Consider the following 19693-nt stretch of genomic DNA (forward strand, 5'->3'; position numbering starts at 1 on the left):
GCTCAGCTCGTCGAGAAAATGCGATTTAAGCAATAAAATTAAAAATGCACCTAAAACCTAAACCAAAGGTTGCAGGTGCTTATTTCTTCATGCGCAGTGGTCAACGCGGCACTCTCTAGCTGCCAAGAGCACTTTTTACTGTGCGCACCCAACCAGAGTGACGGGAGGAGCACATTTCAGAAAACGTGCTAAGCTCGTCGAGAAAATGCGATTTAAGCAATAAAATTAAAAATGCACCTAAAACCTAAACCAAACGTTGCAGGTGCTTATTTCTTCGTGCGCAGTACTCAACGCGGCACTCCCTATCTGCCAGGAGCACTTTTTACTGTGCGCACCCAACCAGAGTGACGGGAGGGGCACATTTCAGAAAACGTGCTCAGCTCGTCAAGAAAATGCGATTTAAGCAATAAAATTGAAAATGCACCTAAAACCTAAACCAAACGTTGCAGGTGCTTATTTCTTCATGCGCAGTGGTCAACGCGGCACTCTCTAGCTGCCAAGAGCACTTTTTACTGTGCGCACCCAACCAGAGTGACGGAAGGAGCACATTTCAGAAAACGTACTCAGCTCGTCGAGAAAATGTGATTTAAGCAATAAAATTAAAAATGAGCCTAAACCCTAAACCAAACGTTGCAGGTGGTTATTTCTTCATGCGCAGTGGTCAACGCGGCACTCTCTAGCTGCCAAGAGCACTTTTTACTGTGCGCACCCAACCAGAGTGACGGGAGGAGCACATTTCAGAAAACGTGCTCAGCTCGTTGAGAAAATGCGATTTAAGCAATAAAATTAAAAATGCACCTAAAACCTAAACCAAACGTTGCAGGTGCTTATTTCTTCATGTGCAGTGGTCAACGCGGAACTCCCTAGCTGCCAAGAGCACTTTTTACTATGCGCACCCAACCAGAGTGACGGGAGGAGCACATTTCAGAAAACGTGCTCAGCTCGTCGAGAAAATGCGATTTAAGCAATAAAATTAAAAATGCACCTAAAACCTAAACCAAACGTTGCAGGTGTTTATTTCTTCATGTGCAGTGGTCAACGCGGAACTCCCTAGCTGCCAAGAGCACTTTTTACTGTGCGCACCCAACCAGAGTGACGGGAGGAGCACATTTCAGAAAACGTGCTCAGCTCGTCGAGAGAATGCGATTTAAGCAATAATATAAAAAATGCACCTAAAACCTAAACAAAACGTTGCAGGTGCTTATTTCTTTGTGCGCAGTGGTCAACGCGGCACTCTCTAGCTGCCAAGAGCACTTTTTACTATGCGCACCCAACCAGAGTGACGGGATGAGCACATTTCAGAAAACGTGCTCAGCTCGTCGAGAAAATGCGATTTAAGCAATAAAATTAAAAATGCACCTAAAACCTAAACCAAACGTTGCAGGTGCTTATTTCTTCGTGCGCAGTGGTCAACGCGGCACTCCCTAGCTGCCAGGAGCACTTTTTACTGTGCGCACCCAACCAGAGTGACGGAAGGAGCACATTTCAGAAAACGTACTCAGCTCGTCGAGAAAATGCGATTTAAGCAATAAAATTAAAAATGCACCTAAAACCTAAACCAAACGTTGCAGGTGCTTATTTCTTCATGCGCAGTGGTCAACGCGGCACTCCCGAGCGGCCGAGAGCACTTTTTACTACGCGCACCCAACCAGAGCGACGGGAGGAGCACATTTCAGAAAACGTGCTCAGCTCGTCGAGAGAATGCGATTTAAGCAATACAATTGAAAATGCACCTAAAACCTAAACCAAACGTTGCAGGTGCTTATTTCTTCGTGCGCAGTGGTCAACGCGGAACTCCCTAGCTGCCAGGAGCTCTTTTTACTGTGCGCACCCAACCAGAGCGACGGGAGGAGCACATTTCAGAAAACGTGCTCAGCTCGTCGAGAAAATGCGATTTAAGCAATAAAATTAAAAATGCAGCTAAAACCTAAACCAAACGTTGCAGGTGCTTATTTCTTCGTGCGCAGTGCTCAACGCGGCACTCCCTAGCTGCCAGGAGCACTTTTTACTGTGCGCACCCAACCAGAGTGACGGGAGGAGCACATTTCAGAAAACGTGCTCAGCTCGTTGAGAAAATGCGATTTAAGCAATAAAATTAAAAATGCACCCAAAACCTAAACCAAACGTTGCAGGTGGTCATTTCTTCAAGCGCAGTGGTCAACGCGGCACTCTCTAGCTGCCAAGAGCACTTTTTACTATGCGCACCCAACCAGAGTGACGGGAGGAGCACATTTCAGAAAACGTGCTCAGCTCGTCGAGAAAATGCGATTTAAGCAATAAAATTAAAAATGCTCCTAAAACCTAAACCAAACGTTGCAGGTGCTTATTTCTTCATGCGCAGTGGTCAACGCGGCACTCTCTAGCTGCCAGGAGCACTTTTTACTACGCGCACCCAACCAGAGCGACGGGAGGAGCACATTTCAGAAAACGTGCTCAGCTCGTCGAGAAAATGCGATTGAAGCAATAAAATTAAAAATGCACCTAAAACCTAAACCAAACGTTGCAGGTGCTTATTTCTTCATGCGCAGTGGTCAACGCGGCACTCTCTAGCTGCCAAGAGCACTTTTTACTGTGCGCACCCAACCAGAGTGACGGGAGGAGCACATTTCAGAAAACGTGCTCAGCTCGTCGAGAAAATGCGATTTAAGCAATAAGATTAAAAATGCACCTAAAACCTAAACCAAACGTTGCAGGTGCTTATTTCTTCATGCGCAGTGGTCAACGCGGCACTCTCTAGCTGCCAGGAGCAATTTTTACTACGCGCACCCAACCAGAGCGGCGGGAGGAGCACATTTCAGAAAACGTGCTCAGCTCGTCGAGAGAATGCGATTTAAGCAATAAAATAAGAAATGCACCTAAAACCTAAACCGAACGTTGCAGGTGCTTATTTCTTCGTGCGCAGTGGTCAACGCGGCACTCCCTAGCTGCCAGGAGCTCTTTTTACTGTGCGCACCCAACCAGAGCGACGGGAGGAGCACATTTCAGAAAACGTGCTCAGCTCGTCGAGAAAATGCGATTTAAACAATAAAATTAAAAATGCACCTAAAACCTAAACCAAACGTTGCAGGTGCTTATTTCTTCGTGTGCAGTGGTCAACGCGGCACTCCCTAGCTGCCAGGAGCACTTTTTACTGTGCGCACCCAACCAGAGTGACGGAAGGAGCACATTTCAGAAAACGTACTCAGCTCGTCGAGAAAATGTGATTTAAGCAATAAAATTAAAAATGAGCCTAAACCCTAAACCAAACGTTGCAGGTGGTTATTTCTTCATGCGCAGTGGTCAACGCGGCACTCTCTAGCTGCCAAGAGCACTTTTTACTGTGCGCACCCAACCAGAGTGACGGGAGGAGCACATTTCAGAAAACGTGCTCAGCTCGTTGAGAAAATGCGATTTAAGCAATAAAATTAAAAATGCACCTAAAACCTAAACCAAACGTTGCAGGTGTTTATTTCTTCATGTGCAGTGGTCAACGCGGAACTCCCTAGCTGCCAAGAGCACTTTTTACTATGCGCACCCAACCAGAGTGACGGGAGGAGCACATTTCAGAAAACTAGCTCAGCTCGTCGAGAAAATGCGATTTAAGCAATAAAATTAAAAATGCACCCAAAACCTAAACCAAACGTTGCAGGTGGTTATTTCTTCAAGCGCAGTGGTCAACGCGGCACTCTCTAGCTGCCAAGAGCACTTTTTACTATGCGCACCCAACCAGAGCGATGGGAGGAGCATATTTCATAAAACGTGCTCAGCTCGTCGAGAAAATGCGATTTAAGCAATAAAATTAAAAATGCACCTAAAACCTAAACCAAACGTTGCAGGTGCTTATTTCTTCATGCGCAGTGGTCAACGAGGCACTCTCTAGCTGCCAGGAGCACTTTTTACTACGCGCACCCAACCAGAGCGACGGGAGGAGCACATTTCAGAAAACGTGCTCAGCTCGTCGTGAGAATGCGATTTAAGCAATAATATAAAAAATGCACCTAAAACCTAAACCAAACGTTGCAGGTGCTTATTTCTTTGTGCGCAGTGGTCAACGCGGCACTCTCTAGCTGCCAAGAGCACTTTTTACTATGCGCACCCAACCAGAGTGACGGGATGAGCACATTTCAGAAAACGTGCTCAGCTCGTCGAGAAAATGCGATTTAAGCAATAAAATTAAAAATGCACCTAAAACCTAAACCAAACGTTGCAGGTGCTTATTTCTTCGTGCGCAGTGGTCAACGCGGCACTCCCTAGCTGCCAGGAGCACTTTTTACTGTGCGCACCCAACCAGAGTGACGGAAGGAGCACATTTCAGAAAACGTACTCAGCTCGTCGAGAAAATGCGATTTAAGCAATAAAATTAAAAATGCACCTAAAACCTAAACCAGACGTTGCAGGTGCCTATTTCTTCATGTGCAGTGGTCAACGCGGCACTCTCTAGCTGCCAGGAGCACTTTTTACTATGCGCGCACAACCAGAGCGACGGGAGGAGCACATTTCAGAAAACGTGCTCAGCTCGTCGATAAAATGCGATTTAAGCAATAAAATTTAAAATGCACCTAAAACCTAAACCAAACGTTGCAGGTGCTTATTTCTTTGTGCGCAGTGGTCAACACGGCACTCTTTAGCTGCCAAGAGCACTTTTTACTATGCGCACCCAACCAGAGTGACGGGAGGAGGACATTTCAGAAAACGTGCTCAGCTCGTCGAGAAAATGCGATTTAAGCAATAAAATTAAAAATGCACCTAAAACCTAAACCAAACGTTGCAGGTGGTTATTTCTTCATGCGCAGTGGTCAACGCGGCACTCTCTAGCTGCCAAGAGCACTTTTTACTGTGCGCACCCAACCAGAGTGACGGGAGGAGCACATTTCAGAAAACGTGCTCAGCTCGTCGAGAAAATGCGATTTAAGCAATAAAATTAAAAATGCACCTAAAACCTAAACCAAACGTTGCAGGTGCTTATTTCTTCATGCGCAGTGGTCAACGCGGCACTCCCGAGCTGCTAAGAGCACTTTTTACTGTGCGCACCCAACCAGAGCGACGGGAGGAGCACATTTCAGAAAACTTGCTCAGCTCGTCGAGAGAATGCGATTTAAGCAATAAAATTAAAAATGCACCTAAAACCTAAACCAAACGTTGCAGGTGCTTATTTCTTCGTGCGCAGTGGTCAACGCGGAACTCCCTAGCTGCCAGGAGCTCTTTTTACTGTGCGCACCCAACCAGAGCGACGGGAGGAGCACATTTCAGAAAACGTGCTCAGCTCGTCGAGAAAATGCGATTTAAGCAATAAAATTAAAAATGCAGCTAAAACCTAAACCAAACGTTGCAGGTGCTTATTTCTTCGTGCGTAGTGCTCAACGCGGCACTCCCTAGCTGCCAGGAGCACTTTTTACTGTGCGCACCCAACCAGAGTGACGGGAGGAGCACATTTCAGAAAACGTGCTCAGCTCGTCGAGAAAATGCGATTTAAGCAATAAAATTAAAAAATGCACCTAAAACCTAAACCAAGCGTTGCAGGTGCTTATTTCTTCATGCGCAGTGGTCAACGCGGCACTCTCTAGCTGCCAAGAGCACTTTTTACTGTGCGCACCCAACCAGAGTGACAGGAGGAGCACATTTCAGAAAACGTGCTCAGCTCGTCGAGAAAATGCGATTTAAGCAATAAGATTAAAAATGCACCTAAAACCTAAACCAAACGTTGCAGGTGCTTATTTCTTCATGCGCAGTGGTCAACGCAGCACTCTCTAGCTGCCAGGAGCACTTTTTACTGTGTGCACCCAACCAGAGTGACGGGAGGAGCACATTTCAGAAAACGTGCTCAGCTCGTCGAGAAAATGCGATTTAAGCAATAAAATTAAAGATGCACCTAAAACCTAAACCAAACGTTGCAGGTGCTTATTTCTTCATGCGCAGTGGTCAACGCGGCACTCTCTAGCTGCCAAGAGCACTTTTTACTGTGTGCACCCAACCAGAGTGACGGGAGGAGCACATTTCAGAAAACGTGCTCAGCTCGTCGAGAAAATGCGATTTAAGCAATAAGATTAAAAATGCACCTAAAACCTAAACCAAACGTTGCAGGTGCTTATTTCTTCGTGCGCAGTGCTCAACGCGGCACTCCCTAGCTGCCAGGAGCACTTTTTACTGTGCGCACCCAACCAGAGTGACGGGAGGAGCACATTTCAGAAAACGTGCTCAGCTCGTCGAGAAAATGCGATTTAAGCAATAAAATTAAAAATGCACCTAAAACCTAAACCAAACGTTGCAGGTGCTTATTTCTTCGTGCGCAGTGGTCAACTCGGCACTCCCTAGCTGCCAGGAGCTCTTTTTACTGTGTGCACCCAACCAGAGCGACGGGAGGAGCACATTTCAGAAAACGTGCTCAGCTCGTCGAGAGAATGCGATTTAAGCAATAAAATAAAAAATGCACCTAAAACCTAAACCAAACGTTGCAGGTGCTTATTTCTTCGTGCGCAGTGGTCAACGCGGAACTCCCTAGCTGCCAGGAGCTCTTTTTACTGTGCGCACCCAACCAGAGCGACGGGAGGAGCCCATTTCAGAAAACGTGCTCAGCTCGTCGAGAAAATGCGATTTAAGCAATAAAATTAAAAATGCACCTAAAACCTAAACCAAACGTTGCAGGTGCTTATTTCTTCGTGCGCAGTGCTCAACGCGGCACTCCCTAGCTGCCAGGAGCACTTTTTACTGTGCGCACCCAACCAGAGCGACGGGAGGAGCACATTTCAGAAAACGTGCTCAGCTCGTCGAGAAAATGCGATTTAAGCAATAAAATTAAAAATGCACCTAAAACCTAAACCAAACGTTGCAGGTGCTTATTTCTTCATGCGCAGTGGTCAACGCGGCACTCTCTAGCTGCCAAGAGCACTTTTTACTGTGCGCACCCAACCAGAGTGACGGGAGGAGCACATTTCAGAAAACGTGCTCAGCTCGTCGAGAAAATGCGATTTAAGCAATAAGATTAAAAATGCACCTAAAACCTAAACCAAACGTTGCAGGTGCTTATTTCTTCATGCGCAGTGGTCAACGTGGCACTCTTTAGCTGCCAGGAGCACTTTTTACTGTGTGCACCCAACCAGAGTGACGGGAGGAGCACATTTCAGAAAACGTGCTCAGCTCGTCGAGAAAATACGATTTAAGCAATAAAATTAAAAATGCACCTAAAACCTAAACCAAACGTTGCAGGTGCTTATTTCTTTGTGCGCAGTGGTCAACGCGGCACTCTCTAGCTGCCAAGAGCACTTTTCACTATGCGCACCCAACCAGAGTGACGGGATGAGCACATTTCAGAAAACGTGCTCAGCTCGTCGAGAAAATGCGATTTAAGCAATAAAATTAAAAATGCAGCTAAAACCTAAACCAAACGTTGCAGGTGCTTATTTCTTCGTGCGTAGTGCTCAACGCGGCACTCCCTAGCTGCCAGGAGCACTTTTTACTGTGCGCACCCAACCAGAGTGACGGGAGGAGCACATTTCAGAAAACGTGCTCAGCTCGTCGAGAGAAAGCGATTTAAGCAATAAAATTAAAAATGCACCTAAAACCTAAACCAAACGTTGCAGGTGCTTATTTCTTCATGCGCAGTGGTCAACGCGGCACTCCCGAGCTGCCAAGAGCACTTTTTACTGTGCGCACCCAACCAGAGCGACGGGAGGAGCACATTTCAGAAAACGTGCTCAGCTCGTCGAGAGAATGCGATTTAAGCAATAAAATTAAAAATGCACCTAAAACCTAAACCAAACGTTGCAGGTGCTTATTTCTTCGTGCGCAGTGGTCAACGCGGAACTCCCTAGCTGCCAGGAGCTCTTTTTACTGTGCGCACCCAACCAGAGCGACGGGGGGAGCACATTTCAGAAAACGTGCTCAGCTCGTCGAGAAAATGCGATTTAAGCAATAAAATAAAAAATGCACCTAAAACCTAAACCAAACGTTGCAGGTGCTTATTTCTTCGTGCGCAGTGGTCAACGCGGCACTCCCTAGCTGCCAGGAGCTCTTTTTACTGTGCACACCCAACCAGAGCGACGGGAGGAGCACATTTCAGAAAACGTGCTCAGCTCGTCGAGAAAATGCGATTTAAGCAATAAAATTAAAAATGCACCTAAAACCTAAACCAAACGTTGCAGGTGCTTATTTCTTCATGCGCAGTGGTCAACGCGGCACTCTCTAGCTGCCAGGAGCACTTTTTACTACGCGCACCCAACCAGAGCGACGGGAGGAGCACATTTCAGAAAACGTGCTCAGCTAGTCGAGAGAATGCGATTTAAGCAATAAAATAAAAAATGGACCTAAAACCTAAACCAAACGTTGCAGGTGCTTATTTCTTCGTGCGCAGTGGTCAACGCGGAACTCCCTAGCTGCCAGGAGCTCTTTTTACTGTGCACACCCAACCAGAGCGACGGGAGGAGCACATTTCAGAAAACGTGCTCAGCTCGTCGAGAAAATGCGATTTAAGCAATAAAATTAAAAATGCACCTAAAACCTAAACCAAACGTTGCAGGTGCTTATTTCTTCATGCGCAGTGGTCAACGCGGCACTCTCTAGCTGCCAGGAGCACTTTTTACTACGCGCACCCAACCAGAGCGACGGGAGGAGCACATTTCAGAAAACGTGCTCAGCTCGTCGAGAGAATGCGATTTAAGCAATAAAATAAAAAATGCACCTAAAACCTAAACCAAACGTTGCAGGTGCTTATTTCTTCGTGCGCAGTGGTCAACGCGGCACTCCCTAGCTGCCAGGAGCTCTTTTTACTGTGTGCACCCAACCAGAGCGACGGGAGGAGCACATTTCAGAAAACGTGCTCAGCTCGTCGAGAGAATGCGATTTAAGCAATAAAATAAAAAATGCACCTAAAACCTAAACCAAACATTGCAGGTGCTTATTTCTTCGTGCGCAGTGGTCAACGCGGAACTCCCTAGCTGCCAGGAGCTCTTCTTACTGTGCGCACCCAACCAGAGCGACGGGAGGAGCCCATTTCAGAAAACGTGCTCAGCTCGTCGAGAAAATGCGATTTAAGCAATAAAATTAAAAATGCACCTAAAACCTAAACCAAACGTTGCAGGTGCTTATTTCTTCGTGCGCAGTGCTCAACGCGTTACTCCCTAGCTGCCAGGAGCACTTTTTACTGTGCGCACCCAACCAGAGTGACGGGAGGAGCACATTTCAGAAAACGTGCTCAGCTCGTCGAGAAAATGCGATTTAAGCAATAAAATTAAAAATGCACCTAAAACCTAAACCAAACGTTGCAGGTGCTTATTTCTTCATGCGCAGTGGTCAACGCGGCACTCTCTAGCTGCCAAGAGCACTTTTTACTGTGCGCACCCAACCAGAGTGACGGGAGGAGCACAGTTCAGAAAACGTGCTAAGCTCGTCGAGAAAATGCAATTTAAGCAATAAAATTAAAAATGCACCTAAAACCTAAACCAAACGTTGCAGGTGCTTATTTCTTCGTGCGCAGTACTCAACGCGGCACTCCCTAGCTGCCAGGAGCACTTTTTACTGTGCGCACCCAACCAGAGTGACGGGAGGAGCACATTTCAGAAAACGTGCTCAGCTCGTCGAGAAAATGCGATTTAAGCAATAAAATTAAAAATGCACCTAAAACCTAAACCAAACGTTGCAGGTGCTTATTTCTTCATGCGCAGTGGTCAACGCGGCACTCTCTAGCTGCCAGGAGCACTTTTTACTACGCGCACCCAACCAGAGCGACGGGAGGAGCACATTTCAGAAAACGTGCTCAGCTCGTCGAGAGAATGCGATTTAAGCAATAAAATAAAAAATGCACCTAAAACCTAAACCAAACGTTGCAGGTGCTTATTTCTTCGTGCGCAGTGGTCAACGCGGCACTCCCTAGCTGCCAGGAGCTCTTTTTACTGTGTGCACCCAACCAGAGCGACGGGAGGAGCACATTTCAGAAAACGTGCTCAGCTCGTCGAGAGAATGCGATTTAAGCAATAAAATAAAAAATGCACCTAAAACCTAAACCAAACGTTGCAGGTGCTTATTTCTTCATGCGCAGTGGTCAACGCGGCACTCTCTAGCTGCCAAGAGCACTTTTTACTGTGCGCACCCAACCAGAGTGACGGGAGGAGCACAGTTCAGAAAACGTGCTCAGCCCGTCGAGAGAATGCGATTTAAGCAATAAAATAAAAAATGCACCTAAAACCTAAACCAAACGTTGCAGGTGCTTATTTCTTCGTGCGCAGTGGTCAACGCGGCACTCCCTAGCTGCCAGGAGCTCTTTTTACTGTGCGCACCCAACCAGAGCGACGGGAGGAGCCCATTTCAGAAAAGGTGCTCAGCTCGTCGAGAAAATGCGATTTAAGCAATAAAATTAAAAATGCACCTAAAACCTAAACCAAACGTTGCAGGTGCTTATTTCTTCGTGCGCAGTGCTCAACGCGGCACTCCCTAGCTGCCAGGAGCACTTTTTACTGTGCGCACCCAACCAGAGTAACGGGAGGAGCACATTTCAGAAAACGTGCTCAGCTCGTCGAGAAAATGCGATTTAAGCAATAAAATTAAAAATGCACCTAAAACCTAAACCAAACGTTGCAGGTGCTTATTTCTTCATGCGCAGTGGTCAACGCGGCACTCTCTAGCTGCCAAGAGCACTTTTTACTGTGCGCACCCAACCACAGTGACGAGAGGAGCACATTTCAGAAAACGTGCTCAGCTCGTCGAGAAAATGCGATTTAAGCAATAAAATTAAAAATGCACCTAAAACCTAAACCAAACGTTGCAGGTGCTTATTTCTTCGTGCGCAGTACTCAACGCGGCACTCCCTAGCTGCCAGGAGCACTTTTCACTGTGCGCACCCGACCAGAGTGACGGGAGGAGCACATTTCAGAAAACGTGCTCAGCTCGTCGAGAAAATGCGATTTAAGCAATAAAATTAAAAATGCACCTAAAACCTAAACCAAACGTTGCAGGTGCTTATTTCTTCGTGCGCAGTGCTCAACGCGGCACTCCCTAGCTGCCAGGAGCTCTTTTTACTGTGTGCACCCAACCAGAGCGACGGGAGGAGCACATTTCAGAAAACGTGCTCAGCTCGTCGAGAAAATGCGATTTAAGCAATAAAATAAAAAATGCACCTAAAACCTAAACCAAACATTGCAGGTGCTTATTTCTTCGTGCGCAGTGGTCAACGCGGAACTCCCTAGCTGCCAGGAGCTCTTCTTACTGTGCGCACCCAACCAGAGCGACGGGAGGAGCCCATTTCAGAAAACGTGCTCAGCTCGTCGAGAAAATGCGATTTAAGCAATAAAATTAAAAATGCACCTAAAACCTAAACCAAACGTTGCAGGTGCTTATTTCTTCGTGCGCAGTGGTCAACGCGGCACTCTCTAGCTGCCAGGAGCACTTTTTACTACGCGCACCCAACCAGAGCGACGGGAGGAGCACATTTCAGAAAACGTGCTCAGCTCGTCGAGAAAATGCGATTGAAGCAATAAAATTAAAAATGCACCTAAAACCTAAACCAAACGTTGCAGGTGCTTATTTCTTCATGCGCAGTGGTCAACGCGGCACTCTCTAGCTGCCAAGAGCACTTTTTACTGTGCGCACCCAACCAGAGTGACGGGAGGAGCACATTTCAGAAAACGTGCTCAGCTCGTCGAGAAAATGCGATTTAAGCAATAAGATTAAAAATGCACCTAAAACCTAAACCAAACGTTGCAGGTGCTTATTTCTTCATGCGCAGTGGTCAACGCGGCACTCTCTAGCTGCCAGGAGCAATTTTTACTACGCGCACCCAACCAGAGCGGCGGGAGGAGCACATTTCAGAAAACGTGCTCAGCTCGTCGAGAGAATGCGATTTAAGCAATAAAATAAGAAATGCACCTAAAACCTAAACCGAACGTTGCAGGTGCTTATTTCTTCGTGCGCAGTGGTCAACGCGGCACTCCCTAGCTGCCAGGAGCTCTTTTTACTGTGCGCACCCAACCAGAGCGACGGGAGGAGCACATTTCAGAAAACGTGCTCAGCTCGTCGAGAAAATGCGATTTAAACAATAAAATTAAAAATGCACCTAAAACCTAAACCAAACGTTGCAGGTGCTTATTTCTTCGTGTGCAGTGGTCAACGCGGCACTCCCTAGCTGCCAGGAGCACTTTTTACTGTGCGCACCCAACCAGAGTGACGGAAGGAGCACATTTCAGAAAACGTACTCAGCTCGTCGAGAAAATGTGATTTAAGCAATAAAATTAAAAATGAGCCTAAACCCTAAACCAAACGTTGCAGGTGGTTATTTCTTCATGCGCAGTGGTCAACGCGGCACTCTCTAGCTGCCAAGAGCACTTTTTACTGTGCGCACCCAACCAGAGTGACGGGAGGAGCACATTTCAGAAAACGTGCTCAGCTCGTTGAGAAAATGCGATTTAAGCAATAAAATTAAAAATGCACCTAAAACCTAAACCAAACGTTGCAGGTGTTTATTTCTTCATGTGCAGTGGTCAACGCGGAACTCCCTAGCTGCCAAGAGCACTTTTTACTATGCGCACCCAACCAGAGTGACGGGAGGAGCACATTTCAGAAAACTAGCTCAGCTCGTCGAGAAAATGCGATTTAAGCAATAAAATTAAAAATGCACCCAAAACCTAAACCAAACGTTGCAGGTGGTTATTTCTTCAAGCGCAGTGGTCAACGCGGCACTCTCTAGCTGCCAAGAGCACTTTTTACTATGCGCACCCAACCAGAGCGATGGGAGGAGCATATTTCATAAAACGTGCTCAGCTCGTCGAGAAAATGCGATTTAAGCAATAAAATTAAAAATGCACCTAAAACCTAAACCAAACGTTGCAGGTGCTTATTTCTTCATGCGCAGTGGTCAACGAGGCACTCTCTAGCTGCCAGGAGCACTTTTTACTACGCGCACCCAACCAGAGCGACGGGAGGAGCACATTTCAGAAAACGTGCTCAGCTCGTCGTGAGAATGCGATTTAAGCAATAATATAAAAAATGCACCTAAAACCTAAACCAAACGTTGCAGGTGCTTATTTCTTTGTGCGCAGTGGTCAACGCGGCACTCTCTAGCTGCCAAGAGCACTTTTTACTATGCGCACCCAACCAGAGTGACGGGATGAGCACATTTCAGAAAACGTGCTCAGCTCGTCGAGAAAATGCGATTTAAGCAATAAAATTAAAAATGCACCTAAAACCTAAACCAAACGTTGCAGGTGCTTATTTCTTCGTGCGCAGTGGTCAACGCGGCACTCCCTAGCTGCCAGGAGCACTTTTTACTGTGCGCACCCAACCAGAGTGACGGAAGGAGCACATTTCAGAAAACGTACTCAGCTCGTCGAGAAAATGCGATTTAAGCAATAAAATTAAAAATGCACCTAAAACCTAAACCAGACGTTGCAGGTGCCTATTTCTTCATGTGCAGTGGTCAACGCGGCACTCTCTAGCTGCCAGGAGCACTTTTTACTATGCGCGCACAACCAGAGCGACGGGAGGAGCACATTTCAGAAAACGTGCTCAGCTCGTCGATAAAATGCGATTTAAGCAATAAAATTTAAAATGCACCTAAAACCTAAACCAAACGTTGCAGGTGCTTATTTCTTTGTGCGCAGTGGTCAACACGGCACTCTTTAGCTGCCAAGAGCACTTTTTACTATGCGCACCCAACCAGAGTGACGGGAGGAGGACATTTCAGAAAACGTGCTCAGCTCGTCGAGAAAATGCGATTTAAGCAATAAAATTAAAAATGCACCTAAAACCTAAACCAAACGTTGCAGGTGGTTATTTCTTCATGCGCAGTGGTCAACGCGGCACTCTCTAGCTGCCAAGAGCACTTTTTACTGTGCGCACCCAACCAGAGTGACGGGAGGAGCACATTTCAGAAAACGTGCTCAGCTCGTCGAGAAAATGCGATTTAAGCAATAAAATTAAAAATGCACCTAAAACCTAAACCAAACGTTGCAGGTGCTTATTTCTTCATGCGCAGTGGTCAACGCGGCACTCCCGAGCTGCTAAGAGCACTTTTTACTGTGCGCACCCAACCAGAGCGACGGGAGGAGCACATTTCAGAAAACTTGCTCAGCTCGTCGAGAGAATGCGATTTAAGCAATAAAATTAAAAATGCACCTAAAACCTAAACCAAACGTTGCAGGTGCTTATTTCTTCGTGCGCAGTGGTCAACGCGGAACTCCCTAGCTGCCAGGAGCTCTTTTTACTGTGCGCACCCAACCAGAGCGACGGGAGGAGCACATTTCAGAAAACGTGCTCAGCTCGTCGAGAAAATGCGATTTAAGCAATAAAATTAAAAATGCAGCTAAAACCTAAACCAAACGTTGCAGGTGCTTATTTCTTCGTGCGTAGTGCTCAACGCGGCACTCCCTAGCTGCCAGGAGCACTTTTTACTGTGCGCACCCAACCAGAGTGACGGGAGGAGCACATTTCAGAAAACGTGCTCAGCTCGTCGAGAAAATGCGATTTAAGCAATAAAATTAAAAAATGCACCTAAAACCTAAACCAAGCGTTGCAGGTGCTTATTTCTTCATGCGCAGTGGTCAACGCGGCACTCTCTAGCTGCCAAGAGCACTTTTTACTGTGCGCACCCAACCAGAGTGACAGGAGGAGCACATTTCAGAAAACGTGCTCAGCTCGTCGAGAAAATGCGATTTAAGCAATAAGATTAAAAATGCACCTAAAACCTAAACCAAACGTTGCAGGTGCTTATTTCTTCATGCGCAGTGGTCAACGCAGCACTCTCTAGCTGCCAGGAGCACTTTTTACTGTGTGCACCCAACCAGAGTGACGGGAGGAGCACATTTCAGAAAACGTGCTCAGCTCGTCGAGAAAATGCGATTTAAGCAATAAAATTAAAGATGCACCTAAAACCTAAACCAAACGTTGCAGGTGCTTATTTCTTCATGCGCAGTGGTCAACGCGGCACTCTCTAGCTGCCAAGAGCACTTTTTACTGTGTGCACCCAACCAGAGTGACGGGAGGAGCACATTTCAGAAAACGTGCTCAGCTCGTCGAGAAAATGCGATTTAAGCAATAAGATTAAAAATGCACCTAAAACCTAAACCAAACGTTGCAGGTGCTTATTTCTTCGTGCGCAGTGCTCAACGCGGCACTCCCTAGCTGCCAGGAGCACTTTTTACTGTGCGCACCCAACCAGAGTGACGGGAGGAGCACATTTCAGAAAACGTGCTCAGCTCGTCGAGAAAATGCGATTTAAGCAATAAAATTAAAAATGCACCTAAAACCTAAACCAAACGTTGCAGGTGCTTATTTCTTCGTGCGCAGTGGTCAACTCGGCACTCCCTAGCTGCCAGGAGCTCTTTTTACTGTGTGCACCCAACCAGAGCGACGGGAGGAGCACATTTCAGAAAACGTGCTCAGCTCGTCGAGAGAATGCGATTTAAGCAATAAAATAAAAAATGCACCTAAAACCTAAACCAAACGTTGCAGGTGCTTATTTCTTCGTGCGCAGTGGTCAACGCGGAACTCCCTAGCTGCCAGGAGCTCTTTTTACTGTGCGCACCCAACCAGAGCGACGGGAGGAGCCCATTTCAGAAAACGTGCTCAGCTCGTCGAGAAAATGCGATTTAAGCAATAAAATTAAAAATGCACCTAAAACCTAAACCAAACGTTGCAGGTGCTTATTTCTTCGTGCGCAGTGCTCAACGCGGCACTCCCTAGCTGCCAGGAGCACTTTTTACTGTGCGCACCCAACCAGAGCGACGGGAGGAGCACATTTCAGAAAACGTGCTCAGCTCGTCGAGAAAATGCGATTTAAGCAATAAAATTAAAAATGCACCTAAAACCTAAACCAAACGTTGCAGGTGCTTATTTCTTCATGCGCAGTGGTCAACGCGGCACTCTCTAGCTGCCAAGAGCACTTTTTACTGTGCGCACCCAACCAGAGTGACGGGAGGAGCACATTTCAGAAAACGTGCTCAGCTCGTCGAGAAAATGCGATTTAAGCAATAAGATTAAAAATGCACCTAAAACCTAAACCAAACGTTGCAGGTGCTTATTTCTTCATGCGCAGTGGTCAACGTGGCACTCTTTAGCTGCCAGGAGCACTTTTTACTGTGTGCACCCAACCAGAGTGACGGGAGGAGCACATTTCAGAAAACGTGCTCAGCTCGTCGAGAAAATACGATTTAAGCAATAAAATTAAAAATGCACCTAAAACCTAAACCAAACGTTGCAGGTGCTTATTTCTTTGTGCGCAGTGGTCAACGCGGCACTCTCTAGCTGCCAAGAGCACTTTTCACTATGCGCACCCAACCAGAGTGACGGGATGAGCACATTTCAGAAAACGTGCTCAGCTCGTCGAGAAAATGCGATTTAAGCAATAAAATTAAAAATGCAGCTAAAACCTAAACCAAACGTTGCAGGTGCTTATTTCTTCGTGCGTAGTGCTCAACGCGGCACTCCCTAGCTGCCAGGAGCACTTTTTACTGTGCGCACCCAACCAGAGTGACGGGAGGAGCACATTTCAGAAAACGTGCTCAGCTCGTCGAGAGAAAGCGATTTAAGCAATAAAATTAAAAATGCACCTAAAACCTAAACCAAACGTTGCAGGTGCTTATTTCTTCATGCGCAGTGGTCAACGCGGCACTCCCGAGCTGCCAAGAGCACTTTTTACTGTGCGCACCCAACCAGAGCGACGGGAGGAGCACATTTCAGAAAACGTGCTCAGCTCGTCGAGAGAATGCGATTTAAGCAATAAAATTAAAAATGCACCTAAAACCTAAACCAAACGTTGCAGGTGCTTATTTCTTCGTGCGCAGTGGTCAACGCGGAACTCCCTAGCTGCCAGGAGCTCTTTTTACTGTGCGCACCCAACCAGAGCGACGGGGGGAGCACATTTCAGAAAACGTGCTCAGCTCGTCGAGAAAATGCGATTTAAGCAATAAAATAAAAAATGCACCTAAAACCTAAACCAAACGTTGCAGGTGCTTATTTCTTCGTGCGCAGTGGTCAACGCGGCACTCCCTAGCTGCCAGGAGCTCTTTTTACTGTGCACACCCAACCAGAGCGACGGGAGGAGCACATTTCAGAAAACGTGCTCAGCTCGTCGAGAAAATGCGATTTAAGCAATAAAATTAAAAATGCACCTAAAACCTAAACCAAACGTTGCAGGTGCTTATTTCTTCATGCGCAGTGGTCAACGCGGCACTCTCTAGCTGCCAGGAGCACTTTTTACTACGCGCACCCAACCAGAGCGACGGGAGGAGCACATTTCAGAAAACGTGCTCAGCTAGTCGAGAGAATGCGATTTAAGCAATAAAATAAAAAATGGACCTAAAACCTAAACCAAACGTTGCAGGTGCTTATTTCTTCGTGCGCAGTGGTCAACGCGGAACTCCCTAGCTGCCAGGAGCTCTTTTTACTGTGCACACCCAACCAGAGCGACGGGAGGAGCACATTTCAGAAAACGTGCTCAGCTCGTCGAGAAAATGCGATTTAAGCAATAAAATTAAAAATGCACCTAAAACCTAAACCAAACGTTGCAGGTGCTTATTTCTTCATGCGCAGTGGTCAACGCGGCACTCTCTAGCTGCCAGGAGCACTTTTTACTACGCGCACCCAACCAGAGCGACGGGAGGAGCACATTTCAGAAAACGTGCTCAGCTCGTCGAGAGAATGCGATTTAAGCAATAAAATAAAAAATGCACCTAAAACCTAAACCAAACGTTGCAGGTGCTTATTTCTTCGTGCGCAGTGGTCAACGCGGCACTCCCTAGCTGCCAGGAGCTCTTTTTACTGTGTGCACCCAACCAGAGCGACGGGAGGAGCACATTTCAGAAAACGTGCTCAGCTCGTCGAGAGAATGCGATTTAAGCAATAAAATAAAAAATGCACCTAAAACCTAAACCAAACATTGCAGGTGCTTATTTCTTCGTGCGCAGTGGTCAACGCGGAACTCCCTAGCTGCCAGGAGCTCTTCTTACTGTGCGCACCCAACCAGAGCGACGGGAGGAGCCCATTTCAGAAAACGTGCTCAGCTCGTCGAGAAAATGCGATTTAAGCAATAAAATTAAAAATGCACCTAAAACCTAAACCAAACGTTGCAGGTGCTTATTTCTTCGTGCGCAGTGCTCAACGCGTTACTCCCTAGCTGCCAGGAGCACTTTTTACTGTGCGCACCCAACCAGAGTGACGGGAGGAGCACATTTCAGAAAACGTGCTCAGCTCGTCGAGAAAATGCGATTTAAGCAATAAAATTAAAAATGCACCTAAAACCTAAACCAAACGTTGCAGGTGCTTATTTCTTCATGCGCAGTGGTCAACGCGGCACTCTCTAGCTGCCAAGAGCACTTTTTACTGTGCGCACCCAACCAGAGTGACGGGAGGAGCACAGTTCAGAAAACGTGCTAAGCTCGTCGAGAAAATGCAATTTAAGCAATAAAATTAAAAATGCACCTAAAACCTAAACCAAACGTTGCAGGTGCTTATTTCTTCGTGCGCAGTACTCAACGCGGCACTCCCTAGCTGCCAGGAGCACTTTTTACTGTGCGCACCCAACCAGAGTGACGGGAGGAGCACATTTCAGAAAACGTGCTCAGCTCGTCGAGAAAATGCGATTTAAGCAATAAAATTAAAAATGCACCTAAAACCTAAACCAAACGTTGCAGGTGCTTATTTCTTCATGCGCAGTGGTCAACGCGGCACTCTCTAGCTGCCAGGAGCACTTTTTACTACGCGCACCCAACCAGAGCGACGGGAGGAGCACATTTCAGAAAACGTGCTCAGCTCGTCGAGAGAATGCGATTTAAGCAATAAAATAAAAAATGCACCTAAAACCTAAACCAAACGTTGCAGGTGCTTATTTCTTCGTGCGCAGTGGTCAACGCGGCACTCCCTAGCTGCCAGGAGCTCTTTTTACTGTGTGCACCCAACCAGAGCGACGGGAGGAGCACATTTCAGAAAACGTGCTCAGCTCGTCGAGAGAATGCGATTTAAGCAATAAAATAAAAAATGCACCTAAAACCTAAACCAAACGTTGCAGGTGCTTATTTCTTCATGCGCAGTGGTCAACGCGGCACTCTCTAGCTGCCAAGAGCACTTTTTACTGTGCGCACCCAACCAGAGTGACGGGAGGAGCACAGTTCAGAAAACGTGCTCAGCCCGTCGAGAGAATGCGATTTAAGCAATAAAATAAAAAATGCACCTAAAACCTAAACCAAACGTTGCAGGTGCTTATTTCTTCGTGCGCAGTGGTCAACGCGGCACTCCCTAGCTGCCAGGAGCTCTTTTTACTGTGCGCACCCAACCAGAGCGACGGGAGGAGCCCATTTCAGAAAAGGTGCTCAGCTCGTCGAGAAAATGCGATTTAAGCAATAAAATTAAAAATGCACCTAAAACCTAAACCAAACGTTGCAGGTGCTTATTTCTTCGTGCGCAGTGCTCAACGCGGCACTCCCTAGCTGCCAGGAGCACTTTTTACTGTGCGCACCCAACCAGAGTAACGGGAGGAGCACATTTCAGAAAACGTGCTCAGCTCGTCGAGAAAATGCGATTTAAGCAATAAAATTAAAAATGCACCTAAAACCTAAACCAAACGTTGCAGGTGCTTATTTCTTCATGCGCAGTGGTCAACGCGGCACTCTCTAGCTGCCAAGAGCACTTTTTACTGTGCGCACCCAACCACAGTGACGAGAGGAGCACATTTCAGAAAACGTGCTCAGCTCGTCGAGAAAATGCGATTTAAGCAATAAAATTAAAAATGCACCTAAAA

Source organism: Syngnathus floridae, chromosome 16, assembly GCF_059516105.1.
Source record: "Syngnathus floridae isolate MCC-2025c chromosome 16, RoL_Sflo_1.0, whole genome shotgun sequence".
Taxonomy (NCBI): Eukaryota; Metazoa; Chordata; class Actinopteri; order Syngnathiformes; family Syngnathidae; genus Syngnathus; species Syngnathus floridae.